Source organism: Neopelma chrysocephalum, unplaced genomic scaffold (assembly GCF_003984885.1).
Source record: "Neopelma chrysocephalum unplaced genomic scaffold, ASM398488v2 Primary Assembly neopelma1_85, whole genome shotgun sequence".
NCBI classification, from domain to species: Eukaryota; Metazoa; Chordata; class Aves; order Passeriformes; family Pipridae; genus Neopelma; species Neopelma chrysocephalum.
This window is the reverse complement of record NW_020897747.1, coordinates 5,527,949-5,542,816: the sequence shown is the minus strand read 5'-3', so window position 1 is coordinate 5,542,816 and position 14,868 is coordinate 5,527,949.

Here is a 14,868-nt window from a genome sequence, read left to right as displayed (position 1 = left end):
GGATTTGACCTTTGGCATGTCAGCTGCTGGCTGCTCTCTGACCTCCTTACCAGACACAGCACTCATCCCTCTCGTCCCAAAGGTACAGGAAGTTCAAACATTGCCTAAAATGAGGTACTTGACTTAATGGCCTGGCTTTTCTCAAGGAGCTGAGCACGTTTGTGATGCCAGGGAGAGCTGCAGAAGAGCAAGTTGCTTGTTCAGCCCTCAGCTTGATGCATTGAGAGACAAATAACCCCTGAGCTGCAGGGGGAAAAGCAGCCCCCAACATCAGCGTGTGGCTGTTGTGCTTGAGTACCTTGCAGGGGCTGAGTTTCCCAATGAACATCCCAGCAGCCCAGCTCTTCCCCTCTCCTCCATGCCCTCACAGGAACTGGAAAGGGAAGATTGCTGCAGATGGCTGATTTTCTGTATCCGAGGTGTTGAGAGCAGCTAATTGACCCTTAATAAACATGGCATGTTAAGGGTCTCTGAGTGTTAATGGCAGTGCAGGGACCTGCCTCAGCATGTCTCACAAGCTGGCACTTGGCACAATGGCACTGAAGCTTGGGGACACTTCGAGTCCCTGCTGATGGCCACGTGGTGTGGTAAAGCAGCTGATGGCTCATTCCTTTTCCCTCTGTTCCACCAGCCATAACAGAGGGTCTGCAAACTTTCAAAACTTCATTAAACTTGTGTACACTCAGTCCAAGCTGTGTCTGCCTGAGAAGGTACCTTGCTTATGAAATACTTGTTGTAAAGAAATCTAGCTCTAAGCTGGGGTGGTGGGATGGACTTGTTGCACCACAGCCTGCGTGTTGGAGGCCATCACCATGTCCCTCTGTCTGCCTGAAGGCCCCTTTGTCATAGAACCCTGCTCCTTGGACTCCAAAGCCCAAATATCAAACTTGAGTGAAAAGAAATTGCAGCCAGTGCTGCACAAGCAAATGTGTGGTGCCTCTCTGTCAGCAAGACCAGCCACAAGGACCAGTTCTTGCCATGGCCACAATATAGCCTGAAGCCCAGATGGGTCATGAAGTGGAGGATGTCTACCTTACTGCTTTTTGTCTACCACCTGCCAGGTGTTTGGGGTGGAGAAGGGAAGGCAGAAGCAGCAGGGGAGTTTCTCAGCACAGCTTATCTGAAGGTGTCTCTGGGGTCTGCAGTACCAGTGACCTGTGCAGAGGATGTGTGGGACAAGCCCAGCTGAGCAGGGAGGACAAACACAGGACTCTATTTATCACCCAGGATTTGCAGTCATGTCCCCAGGCAGGTGCTGTGCTGGAGCCTCAGAGGTGCACCAGAGGACCAAACCTGCCTCATCTGAGTTGCACCTTTGCTGGGTGCCAAAAAGGACCTACAGAAAACTCTGAACACAGTGTAGCAGCTGTGGTTTATACACAGTGCTTTGCCCTTGGATGTCAGACACTTCCAACGCCAGTTCTTTTTTAGATGGATGGGCAAGAAGGAGAAGTTGGCTGTCAAATTTACTCAGCAGACAGGGAACATGGGGCAATAACTCCCTTCCTCAAATACCAAATACCAGTTTCATATTCCAGTGAGTTTAAGCATTCTCCCCTCTCTAGCAGGCAGTGGCATAGTGTTTTCAGTACTTACTCTTTCCATCTGGCTAGACAGCTCTCTCAAACACCAATACCTATAATTACATATATTATGTATATTTGTATATACATATTACACATGCTAATTATATCTACAGAGGCATTAAAACATTTACCCAGTTTTATTTTAAAGTTGGCAACATTCAACTAACATTAGGAATATGCTGTATAAATAATTAGAGTTTATTTAGATTTATTCAATAGTGTTTACATCTAATAAGTAACCACATCCATTTAAGTGCTGATCTCCTGGCTGGCATGTCACCTACATGTGATCATTCACCTTCAGCTGGAGCAGCTGGTTCTTCCTGGGTTTGTTTAATGGGGCCAAACTCACAAATGACCTGAAAGAGGAACGTTGGGTAGAATTTGCTCTGCCACTGTCTGTTTAATAGGAGAATATTTGGGTATTGGAGTGATTTTCTTATGATCAGATGTTTGGGGCTGATGACTTACTCCATTTGGCTTGATTTCTGCTTTTCCAGTTGCTTTATGGTACTAGAGATGCCCCAAATGCCTTCTCAGGGTGTGGGTGAAGGTGCTTTGTCAGTGTTACCTGTTCCATCCTGCCAGCACCAGGATACCTGTGGTACCAGCCACTCACTGGGGCTACTGAGCCTCTCACAAATATTTCAAGGAATAACAGTGTCCTATCCCTTCATTGAAAATGAGCTTTGAGCAAACAAGGGGTGACAAGGCAGTTGGGCCCAATAATCCTTGTGGGTCCCTTCCAACTCAGTATATTCTTCCATTCTTGATGATTTTCTTACACTGGGCATTTTAAGTTTGAAAGCAATGCACACTTTGCTTTTGCTATCAGCCTCTGCCTTCAATTTAACCCACATGAGTGCTGGTGTGAACACAGTGACAGTGCTACACAGGCAGCAATTTGGCTGGAGAGATCACTATGTTTTACACAGGGGACCAGCACCTCTGTCTATGTGAAAATAATCTCATCTGAGAGGTTATTTTCAACCTGTGGAAGGTTCGTGTGAGCCGGTCAAAGGTTCTCCTAGAGGGATGGGGCTTCCAGACAGCACTTCCAGCCTCCCTGAACCCTGAACATCAGCACAGCACAGCTCATGGAGGCTCATCATGTGCTGCCAGTGCCATTTCAGGGTGAGTTTTGTGAAAGCCACGCACCTTTCATTTGCCCTCTTCGAGATCATGATTCAGCCTTTAATCCCAGTGCACCCCAGGTGCTGCCCCTAAAGCAAAGGAGCGCTGCTGCCTCCATTTAGTCCTACTGTCATTTAGATCTAATCAAGGCTGTCAATACCACTGAATTACTGGACAGTCGGAAAAAAACATGTTTACTTTGAGAAATCGATATGACGAGAAAGAACCAAAGTGGTGTCTGGGTGATCGAGAACACGGTGCCGCACTCCCTCAGCATCTGTACAGCTGCCATCTGCACCACACACAGCACAGCACCTGCCTCACCAGAGCCATGGACACCTGCAGAGGGTGTTAAAGCAGTGCAGGATTTGTATGCAATGCCAAGGGCACCAGTCTAATCTCCATGGGCCAATGCATTATGTGGCTCTTTGCAGCAGCAAGGTCATGAAATGCCATGGGGTTTTAACATGAACTTGAGATCTTGAGCATCTTTAGTGCTTTGACTTGTTCCTAATGACATGAGGGGATGCTGTGAGAGGCGAGTTTGAGCCATTCTCCTGCTTGGCTGGGCAGGAAACTGATGCTCCTTACCCGGAGCCTCTCTGTGCCTGCGTAGGGGCTTGAAGGAGAGGCTGCAAATTACTCCTGCAGGATAATCCGAGCTCTGGCAGTTTTTGAGAGAGGAGAAGTAGTTCCTACCATAAATAAATAACTTTGAACAGAAGTCTGAGATCTGCAATAGAGCTGTCAGGGATGGCAACTGCAATTCCCCCCTGGGCACCAAACCCACTGACCTGACAGCATGTGTGGTGCAGCCCTGGACACCCCTGGCTGCAGCGGGATGGCTGGAGAAGCATCAGAACAGCAGCTGCTGTGGCCCAGCTCCCATCACTATCACCTCTTGGCTGATATGGACTCTGGAGCTGAAGCTGAGCTGCTGCAGGAGGAGCACTGGGCACACTGCCCTCCTGTCTGAGCTGCTTTGGGGCACGGGCAGGCGGAGGCAGCCAGAACCAACCTGGTTTTAGCCAGACTATAAAAGGGCAAATTCTTCAGGTCTGTGGGTCAGCAATGAGATTTTCCCCTGCCAGACGAACCACTAATGCAGCTCTGCTTGCCTTAATGCCCATGTCTCTGTAGCCCACAAATGTCTTTAATGTCTGGAAAATTCAGATTGAAAGGGGCATATTCCCGTAAGAAGAGAAGGCCTGGCATGTCAGCCTGTGCCCAGCATATGGATTAAATAGCTTCCTGCACAAAGCTGGACAGTCTTTTTGAGGAACATGGGTGCCTATGTGTGTGTGCCATTTTTGGCAGCTGTCTCTAACTTGATATATGCAGTTATGGATTGATTTTAGGATTATACAACACAATTCCCCCAGTCCTAAAGGAATGACAACACCTCAGCTCCTGTGTTAACTGAAGTACTGTTGCTAGAGACTAGGATGGACATTCCCCTGCTTCAGCTTCCTCTGGTGGCTGTTGGAGAACCGGTGATGCTCAGTGCTCCACTTGCTGGGCAGCAGGGATAATGTCAAGTTACTGATGGTTCCCTTCATCCTATTACTCTCCTGTTGGTGCAGTGTCTGGTTCCTGTCTCTGTGAGTTACCTTGCCAGTCTCATTAGTGCTGTGTACCACTCCATCCAGCTGCAGTTGTCAGAGAGAGCATTTAACATCCCAAGGGAAAATGGGACCATGTGGTTATGGGGGCAGGTAGGTATACACACAGATGTGCAGATCCCTGTGTGTATGCATTGAAACTTCTAAAGTTCTCAGTGAAAACATCTTTGTCGTTTCCATGTTCATGTAATCTTTTCCAGGACTGTTGCCTTCCTCAGCCACCTCTGCTGAGGAAAAAAGTTTGTGCAATCATCACTTAAAAAAAACCCAAAACCAAAAACATTTGAAAAGCAAGAAGAGTCCATAGGATAATTTTTCTGTTGCATAGATTTAACTTTATATGTGTATGAAAGTGCCCTGGACAACAGGGAACTGTAGTGACAAATTTCTTTGCTTGGGCCTTGTTCTGCAGGGCTCTTATCTGTGCACTCAACTACCCACATGGCCTTAAACACCTAGGTAATGGATTTACTGGGTTCCTGCTGTGACCTTCCTGCCCCTAAAGCAAAGGCAGTGGAGCTCTTGAACTCTTGACCAGATCCAGGCCTGGCACTGCCAGGACTGTGTCCCCATGAGCCCAGGGCACAGGGCTCAGTTTCGGCACCTCCTTTGGCTCTGGGCCAAGGGCTAAGCAGCAGTGAGAGGAACAGGGAGGGACAATCCCAGCTTAAACAGTTCAGGAGGGTACCTCTCCAAAAATATTTTGATTGAAAAAGATACTGATGTTCTGTCTCACCAGGGAGGAAAGGATAAGTCAGTTCTGAGATGATCATCAAATTCATTCGCTGGGGCTTGATGGGGTGATCTCCAATTTACCACCCACCACAGCTTAAACTCTGCACAGGAGAGCATGCTGCAACCCAGGCTGGCTGCCTCTCCTGGGATTGTTTTAAAATATCACATAGGATGTGCAGAGAGGTGAAGGGCCTCTTGGCTGGGAGTGTAATGAATGAGAGCTGCTCCAGCGGCCCTGCCAAACCTCTGCCCTCTCCTCTTCAGCCCAGCGTTTGGGAAACAACACCAGGGTATGACTTGCCACTGGCCATGGCTCACCTGGACCGTCCCTGTAGACAAGAGAAATATCATTAGAAATGAGGCTGTGCAGTAAGTGACAAACTGCTCCTGGGCAGCCTGGACAAACTGGACAGCCAACAAGCAGGAGTGAAATTTGCTGTTGCATCACCTGCTCTGAAACACGCTCAGAGCTGCTGCTGCACACGAACAGGACCTACCCCCAAACCTGCCTGCTGATGGGGGCTCCCAACTACCCCACAGGGAAACATGCACCATGGGTGTTGTGCAGCCCTTTACCATTGCCAACACAGATATTTTGGTGCAGTGGACCTTTGGAGGAAGCCAGGAAGCATTCCGTGCCTGCCTGAAAAGGATACGCCTCTGCATGAGCGGTGGAGCCACATTCTGGAGAACCCCCAATTCCACAGGCTGAGTGCTCAGCCGGGTCTCTCCAGCAAGCCCATCCTGCTGTGCCAGTGGCTGAGAGACCCAGACTCCTCTTCCATCTCTGGGTGGGATAGAAACCACCCACCCCATTGTTCACAGCCGTCTTCTCAAAGTTTATAAATAAACCCCATTTCCCTGCTGTCTTTGTGCTTTTCCATTTTGACGCGCCCTTGATTTCCTCCTGTTCCAGAGACCTTCAAACAAACAGCCTCTTTTTGTGCTGTTTGTTTGCTTCCTCCCAGCTTGTGTCCGAGAAGGCGGCGGTGGTGGCGCCTGTGCCCGGGCGCACATCAGGTACCAGGTGCCAGGACGTCGGGCACAGGGACAGGGTTATCTGACAGTTCCTCATAAATTATCCCACATTGTAGGTGTGGGCGTTAATGTGCAACTCGGTCACGAAGCAGCTGGTTCTATTGCGTGTGTGGCATGTGGATGCTGAGCGGTCCAGGGATGGGATGAGGGAGGCTGGTGCCATCCCAAACAAGACTACCCTCTGCAGGGTGAGGCAGAGCAGTTGGGCTCCTGCTAATCCAAGCATGAAGTGGGTGATCCACAGGAGTACCTGTTGCCCAGGCAGGATCACACCCCCACTGTCCTAAAAATACTGGAGTGCCCAAAAAAAAAGTGATTCCCCAAGTAATTTTAATGGGGATACTTCATTTCCGAGCATTTTAAAGCTCACTGCTTGCTAGCAATTTGCAGTCCTCTAACAGCAACTCTGACTAACAGTGTATTTTGGGTAAATATTTAAGGAACACTAATATCCACCCATGATCTATATAACTGCCCTTCTCTCTATATCAATATTGGGGGTTGCTCATTTATCTTTTTTTCTAATACATGACTGTATTAAATGTGCTCATAAATACAGGTCTGTGCCCTGGGCCAGCACAAGGAAGGGCGTGTTTTGCTTTTTCAGCACTTGCATTGCAAGGACAGGCTAATTTTTAACTCTCTCCTTCTCATTTATTCATAGCATCTGGGCGAAATCTCTCTCTGCTGGTCAGAGCCTGGGGTGCGAGGGGAGCTGGGAAGGGCAAGGATGCTCTGAGCATCGTGGTGCTGCAAAGCCAGGGTAAGATGTGGGTGAGGGGTGAAGCTTTCCCTTTTTTGTTCCTTTTTTACCTACTTCTGCTGAAACCAAAGTCCCGAGAAACACTGAGAGCCACCATAGGTATTATGGCAGCTCTTCTCCCTCCTAAGTTAAAAACCTCTTGTGTTTTTAATATCCAGCTGGGTGATTCCCACACAGGAGTGAAGTTGTCATCTCTCATATATGTGCTCACACCACTAAAGTTAAAAAATAGCACAGAGAGAAGTCTTAAAATATCTTGACACCTGAGATTCAGGAAAAAGAAAAGGAAACCCAGGAAAAGGGATGTGCTGAGCTGCAACAACACGTGGGCAGCCCCTGCGCTGGCGCACGGCAGCCCAACCCTGGTGACGTTGTGGGCACTCAGAGCTTCACCCCAGCTCACCACAGCGCAAGAGGGTGTCTCCTGTTATTTGACATTTTCCTTCCTCCTCCCGAAGGCCGAGACGTCTGTTGCTTCACATCCCGCCCATGTCTGGAGCCATCAGCTCCAAAGGGGAGCAGAATCAGACAGCGGAGTTTCCCTGCTCCGCTGCCTTTGTGTGCAAACCGGGTTTATCTGTATTGTTTGACCAGCACCGGCAAATTACACCCTGCCTAATGCGTCGTTAGGGAGAGGCAATTAAATACCAACCCAACGAGTATTGCGGCCAGCGTGACTGGGGAGAAACAGCTGCAATCTGCATGGCAGCTGGGAGTGACGGGTGGAAAACATTAACCTTTTTATTTATGTCTTTGCTCTACCCTCTGCCGTGTCTGGCTGCCCGGCTGGGTGAAACCTGTGCAGGGCAGGATTTGGCAGGGACCAGGGAGGGATGACGCCTGGATCCAGTGAGTTTTCACTGGTTTGATTTGAGTCCAAGTGGCTGGCGATGCCCATCCTGTATGGTGCCGGGTCAGCTCACCAGCAGTCACAGGACTCTGCTCTTGCCCTCCACAGCCTTTCTCTGGCTGCTTTCCAGATGTTCTCTTTGGCAGCAGAGCTGGGTGGTTGCATCCTGTACATCCCTTGTAGGACTTAGTGCTTCAGGTCGGATGCCCACCAAATCAACCCCAGTTTTCTATGGCATCTTCTTCAGTGCCTTTGTGCCTCAGCTCCTGGCACTGAGCTTTTGTCAGTGCCACCCCACCAGCAGCCTCCTGCACTGTCCCCAGGTGAGATTCACTGTCATCCTGCTTCACCTGCCATGATCCACAGCACATTCACATCTCCAGCCCTCAGCCTCCAGCGCTGAATCATACTAAGTGTTTTGAAGACCACAGATCCTGTTGCTAGTCCTGGGCACCCCAATAAATCATTTTTTCCCCCAGATGCTGTTAGCACTCTAAGGGATGGGGCTATCTTGCTGCAGGCTGGAGTGTTTTCTCACTGTTATACAAAAAAAAGGGAGTAGGTTTGAACAAGGGTCTCTAGGATCAGCTTCCCACAGGTGCTGAAAGCATTTCTTGGTAGATTTAGAGGGGTACCCTTGCAAAGAGCATCTTTAAGCATCATTGAAGTGATGCTCTCATAGCGAAGCAGCTGGAGCAGGCGATTCAAAAATCAGCATTGGAGTCTCATCACAGTCAAGGATTTAAATTGACTGTGTGGACAGTCATCTGCCACTGAGTTCAGCAGCCGTCTGAAATGCAGCGCACATAATTTGTGCTCCTCTCTGGCACCAGCTTTCTGAGAGTCAACACTCAAAGGACCAGAGAGGGTTTTGTGAGCCCTGAACAAAGAGTGCCCGAGGGGTTCCCAGGAAGGCAAATACACATGACAGGACAGCACATCAGTAACATGGAGCAATCATGTTCCTGCCAAAGCCATTGCCCACAATCAGCTGCTGATTTAAGCAAGGGTGTTCTGCCAGGTTGGCCCTATCAGGAACCCACAGTCACTCTCTCCTGCTCTGCACACTGTTTTGGGGGCATTTTATTTGGCTTTATTCTGCAAGCTGTTTGCTATTTGGGGTATCCTACAGCATCTGGAGTCCTGAAGGAAACAACAGTCACAGTCCTGAAGAGGAAGGACACAGGGTTAAAAATGCAAATTCCTTTTTACAACCAGAGATTTTTCTAGGCCAGGCAATGCAACAGATCAAATGTCTTTTTCAGACAGGTATCTGACCACACTGTGAGAGTCATCATCAGTGGAACCAGAGAAGGCGAGGATTAATAAATGAGCTGCAAATCGAGTAATGTGCTGGCCAAGGGGAGCAAAAGGCTTGGGGGTGTAACCCCCACTCAGCAGAGCTGAGACCTGCACAAAAGGAGAGTCAGGACAAACAGCAGTGGGTTTTGCTGTGACATACATTGGCCTACGGTTGGCATAAGACATGAGGATCCCAGTCGATTGGAAAGGAATGAGAAGCCATCCACGTGGCGTGGCTGTGGGCAGCAAACCAGGGGCAGGATGGATGCTGAGACTTGCCCATGGTGCTGGTGTAACAATCATCCATGGCTGGGATGAAGGCAGAGGATGCCAGGCAGGATCAGCCTGGGAGGGTGCACGATCCTTCTCCTTAGTTAGAATAGAGGGGACAGAGGAAGATGAGGAGGAAACTGTAGGGAAATACTGGGGAGAGAAAATAGCTTTTAAACCACAGATAATGTTGGCACATGAACAAATGGGTATTAACTGGTGGGGGCTGCTGGGAGACTGGGAAATTTGTGGAGGGGATTATATGACGTGGCTGCTCAGAATAGTTGGACTAAATGACCCAGCAGATCCCCTCTGGTTTCGTCCTCCCCTTATGACACCACATGATTGGAGTAGCAGTAGCACCGATCTTCGTATTTGAATATTAGGATGTCAAGCAAGTAAAGATGAGCAAAACTGCACCCAAACACTGCTGTGTTTTTTCTGTTTTGGGATGTACCAGGAAACCCTCCTGCATCAGCTTCTGCAGTTGAAACCTGCCTGCCAGTGGCCCACAGAGAGGCGATGTGAGCTGTGCTGCAGGACACAGAGGTGTTAGAGGGAGATGCTTGTGAGAAATGAAGGAAATCATTAGGTAACTAATTACACTGTGAAACTTGTGAGTTACCTCTCAGTGCATTGCAACCACACTGAACCAGCAGAGCTGGTGGCTCGTGGCACTGGCTGTTCCCAAGGTTCCTCCTGAAGCAGAGCTACTCCCAGGAAGCACTATCCCCTTCAAGCTATGCACTCCCTTGGCCAGCTGGTGTCCATCACTGCTGGCACCACAGCTGGGGGCTACTTTCTGCTTTCCCCTGCCCACTGTGGCATGGCATTAGGGCCAAGGACAGAGTCCTTGTGCCCCACTGGCCTCCAAATCCACCCCTGCAGCCTGTGCCCATCAGGCTCCTGCAGTCTTTCCCTGGGCACTGACCCCTTCTACTGACTGCAGGTGAGCAGTAACTCCGGGTCTGGGCATGATCCCTTTAGCACATGATATTTTTTCCAAATTTAGCAAATTTTCAAAATAAACCTTTATCCAGCCTTTTATTCAGAGTAACAAGCAAGCCCCTTTGAAGAGAAGAATGTAGATCTTCACTATTATTTTGTTGCTGCCATGCTAGAGTCAAGTATCAACTGTACCCTGATGGATTTCCCCACCTTAACATCAGCCCCAGCTGGCCCAAGTTAGCCATGAAATCCAAGGAAACTAAATTGATTCTGCAAACACCCAGGTCTCCTCTGTAGAGACTGCATGATGAGTTCAAGCTCTGAAAGCTTTGGCAAAGCAGAAATAAGGTATTGCTGAAGGGACAGTCTGGGGAGGCCAAAACTGAGCCCCCATCCCTCCAAACCCTTGGGCATCATTCCTGTGTGCTCCATCATCTTGTAGGAGAGTGACTGGAATCCTCCCAGGACACTTGTCCTCATAAAGCTGCTGCCTTTCTTTTCCTCTAGGCTTTATTTTCTGCAGCTGGCTTGCCAAGACATGAGGCCCAGGGGGGTGAAAGGGAAAAATGAGGCACCTGCGCAGGTCCAATTTGTGCATGGCCCCAGAGATGCCTGATTTCAGTCATCAGCACCTCAGGAAGGCCATCCTGATCTAATGTATCAAAACACAGGGGGATTGGGAGGTTGTTTGCTGTGAAATCGGTTAAAAGACCAGCTGAATGGAGGGACACAAGGTATTCAAAAGTGAGAAGAGGCTCAAACTACCATCCACTGGGAGGTGTGGGATTCTCTTTCCCTGCTCTTCCCCCAGTACATCCTGCTGGGCTTGTCCTAACGGCCCCTTGGCCCTGGCCCAGGAAGCACAAATCCCAGCGAGATGTTGGATGTCACAGACACTGAGTTTAACACAAAAACCCAAAGCCAGAGCATGCAAAATTGCACACTGAGAATATTACAAGATCCCTCTGCCTGGAGCAATGTCAAATGACCTTCTCTTGATCTGCCAGCCCAGCCCAGACTCAAGGATCAATTGGTGTATTCCTAGGAGTGGTATAAAGTTTTCAGTTGAACAGATGGAGAACTAGATCCTTCACTTGGCCCTTTCCACCAGGGATGTGCTCTTGAGCCTTTCACCACTCACATCTTCCCACCCACCTCGTCAGGTCCCATCCACCCCTTACAGAGCCACCCAGACCCCCCAGGAATATTCAGCAGTGAATCCACCCACCCAGAGATGTGCTTTTCTGTGCTGGCACAAGGCAATTTCAGACCATATGTCTGCTTTCCCTTAAGAGTGGGCAAGAAAAATTCTTTATTATTTTTATATCAGTACTGCATGGCAACTACTGTAAAAGGCCAAGCATGAACAGTGAAGAACTAGTAGGAGCTGAGAAGAGCTTGTGCAAGCTCCCAGTCTCCAACATAGAAAACCTACAATTGCAAAGATGGAAAGTGGGGAGGGCAGTTAGGAGGCTGGAGGGGGAAATAAAAAATGGTCATTGTAAATGCAGAGGTCATAGCTCAGCTTTGCCTAATGAATGACAGAGGAGATCAGGAGGCATCATAGAGGGAGCTTGTAAGGAGAGATTTCAGAGGAAATGCAGTAGAATCTTTAAAGGTAGGATGAAACAGTAAATAACAGCAGCATAAATGGATCTGAGATAAGCAGGTATGGCTGGGCAAGTCAGGAGTAGGCAAGAGGGAACATCACTCTTTCTAGTTTAGTTATTTCTAGCACATACCAAAAAAGAGCATCAAATGACAGATCTCAGAGGTGATGTACCCGTGGGCAGCAGGAGACACCCAGTGAAATCACAGCACTTCCCTGAGCCCCAGCAAAGAGCCATCAGGTCTGCTCAAGAGCCTGAGGATCCACCTCATGTGTTTGAGAGCTGGAGCAGGCACCCAAAACACTGACAAGGGCTGTTCTCTAAGTTACTCTGATCTATTGTTTAATTTTTGGGACTAACTGGGGAAGTGAAAGATCTTCCTAATGATGGCTTTGTAACAGGGCTGGATGCACCTCCCCACTCTGAGTCTGGCCAAGTGAGAGTCAGGCTCTGACAGCATTCCTAAGGAGACACAACCCTTGGCTGCAAACATCTACCTGCCCTACAGAAGGACGTGTGGCTCTGCTGCAAATCATGGTTCCATGTCCCACCTCAGGACCAGGAACAAGAGGCAGCAATAGCAGGTGACAGCTGATGGCCTGGCAGGCCTGTAGCCAGTGCTGGGGAGAGCTACATGTACTAGTTATTGACTAGTGAAAGATGAAATGCAAGATTTCACTGACCTCTGTGCATCTCTCTGGGCAGGCAGATTTCTATACCCCAATCAAATCATGCCTGGGTGAGGAGCAAGGCAATACCTGTGCTCACCAGTGAGCTGGGCCACTTGGCTGACCACAAAGAGTGATGCCAGTAACACATCTGATATGGAGCTCACCTGCTAAACAAGCCCCTGCGGCCTGAGACACCGCAGAGTTCCAAGTCCAGGGACTGATTTTTTTTGCAAACCATGTTGCAAATGAAAAAACAAGCACCTGGATATTTGGAAGTGAAAAGGCTGATATCAGAGCAGGAAAACAATTGCTGAAGAAGAAAAGGCTCTTCCTTGTAGCCATGTTTCTTAGCAGGACTGGAGGCTTTCTGCTTCTCTGCTGCAACCCACAGCATGTCCTAGTGAAGGCAGTGGCACAGGAAAATCCCAATCTACACACAGCAGTTGTTGGGGCACTACTGGGCAACCCACTTGGGCACCCAAAAGGGCTGGGAGGGCTAACAGTGCCTACTAGAACCATTCTGGTTGCAGTAGCAGCTTCTTGGCTGTGGCTTGAGCTCATAAATTTCCCAGGTCCAACAGCAAAATCAAGCCTTTAGGAGTCACCCAGGATCCACCATAGATCTGCTCCCCCTCCAGGGTACAGCTGCTCCAGACCAGCTCTAGCCCATCATTACCACAACAACTGTGTCCATAAAAAAAAAAAAAAAGATACGTGATAGCCCTCCAAACAATTTTTTAATATCTTGATGTCACTCTTGTGCAGTGAGAAATGCCTGCCCTTGGCAGACAGGCAGTGCAACTATCGCCTGGAAAATGGTTTCATCCTTCCAAAAGGGCAGCAGTAGCATTTAAAGGCAGATTAAATTTTATAAAAGGATTAAAATGGGAGAGAGAATAGACAGAGAGCAGGTGCTTCCAGGAGCCTTTGCAGACCAAAACCCAGGGTTGTCCTGGCCCTGACCTCTGTGAACCCTGCCAGGTCTGTCCAGGGGGTGATTTTCACTGGTGCTGCCACTGGAACAAACTGAACAGACAACACCTGCAATGTGGGGAAACAGCTGCTGTGTGTGATACCACCAGACCAAGGTCAAAATACACCCACCAAAGGGAACTTACGATTTGTGCTCAGAGTAGTAGTTCTGTTTCCCAACAAGGGCACGACACACACACACACACACACACACACAAGATGATTTCCACCACAGAGGAGAAAGGATGCTTACTCTCTAACCCATGGGTTTCTCATGGCAACCACTGGGCATCTTTGCACCTTGCTGTGTCATGGAGCACTGCAAAATGAAAGCACTCCAGCAATTTTACCTCTGACCTGGCCCAATCCCCAAATGATAGCGTGGATATTTTTCCCACTTTCATGAGTGTGAATTTGTCAACAGCACTGTGGGCACCCAACCTCTGCTCCTCTGGGCCACGCTACCCTCACTGTGCCACGCTGTACCAAGGGCAGCATGGGGCCACAGGCTGCTGATAAAAGTTCCAGGGATCTCCCACATGGTAAGTGATTCTTTGGCCATGTGCCTGGGAAGCAGAGGCCATGCTGAAGGTGTGGGTGATGGGGCTGTGCCAGCACTCACCCCCTCCCACCCCATCTCCATGGACCCCTGGAACTCCGCTTGGTCCCTCTGCTTCTGTCCAAGAAGCAGTGCCACCATCACCTTCCAGAGAAAAAATTGACAGCGAGACTTCAGGGTAAGCTCAAAGGTTGAATGAAGTAAAAGAGAAGGCAAATAAAGAGAGCATGCCCTCAATTGGCTTGTATTTAGAAGGCTGTGGTGAATGAGAGTGCTGGACCACGGCTGCTGCACATGTGAAGCTGCAAAACCTCCTCCCCTATCACTCCTTCTGTGGTGCCTCTCCAATCTGTGTGCTTTCCCCTGCCCACCCCTTTTTTTTGTACTCCACAGTCCATATACCCTAAAAAAACCATTCCTCTTGAGCCAGTTCCCTTGGAATTTCTGCCCTTGGACCATTCCCTTGGAAATGCTGGTATCTGCCTACCCCATTCCCTAACAAATGTCATAACCCTCTGCAATCCCAGGAGAACACAGCACAGGCAAGAGTTCTTGCACCTCCTGGCATCACCAATGGGTGAGAGCTGAGCTGCGCCTTGCCCCGACCTGTGTCTGAGTACAAACCACACTGGACAAAGACCATACCTGGAGGTGCCCAGGTGCAACTTCCAACACTTCCCCAAGGACCCAACTATGTATGGACTCCAAGGATTCAGATGGGAAATATGATTTGGGGCTGCAAAGCAAGAGGACAGCCAGGACAATTCAGTGCCCTGGAGATGGTGGCCATGGATGGACACTCAGAGAA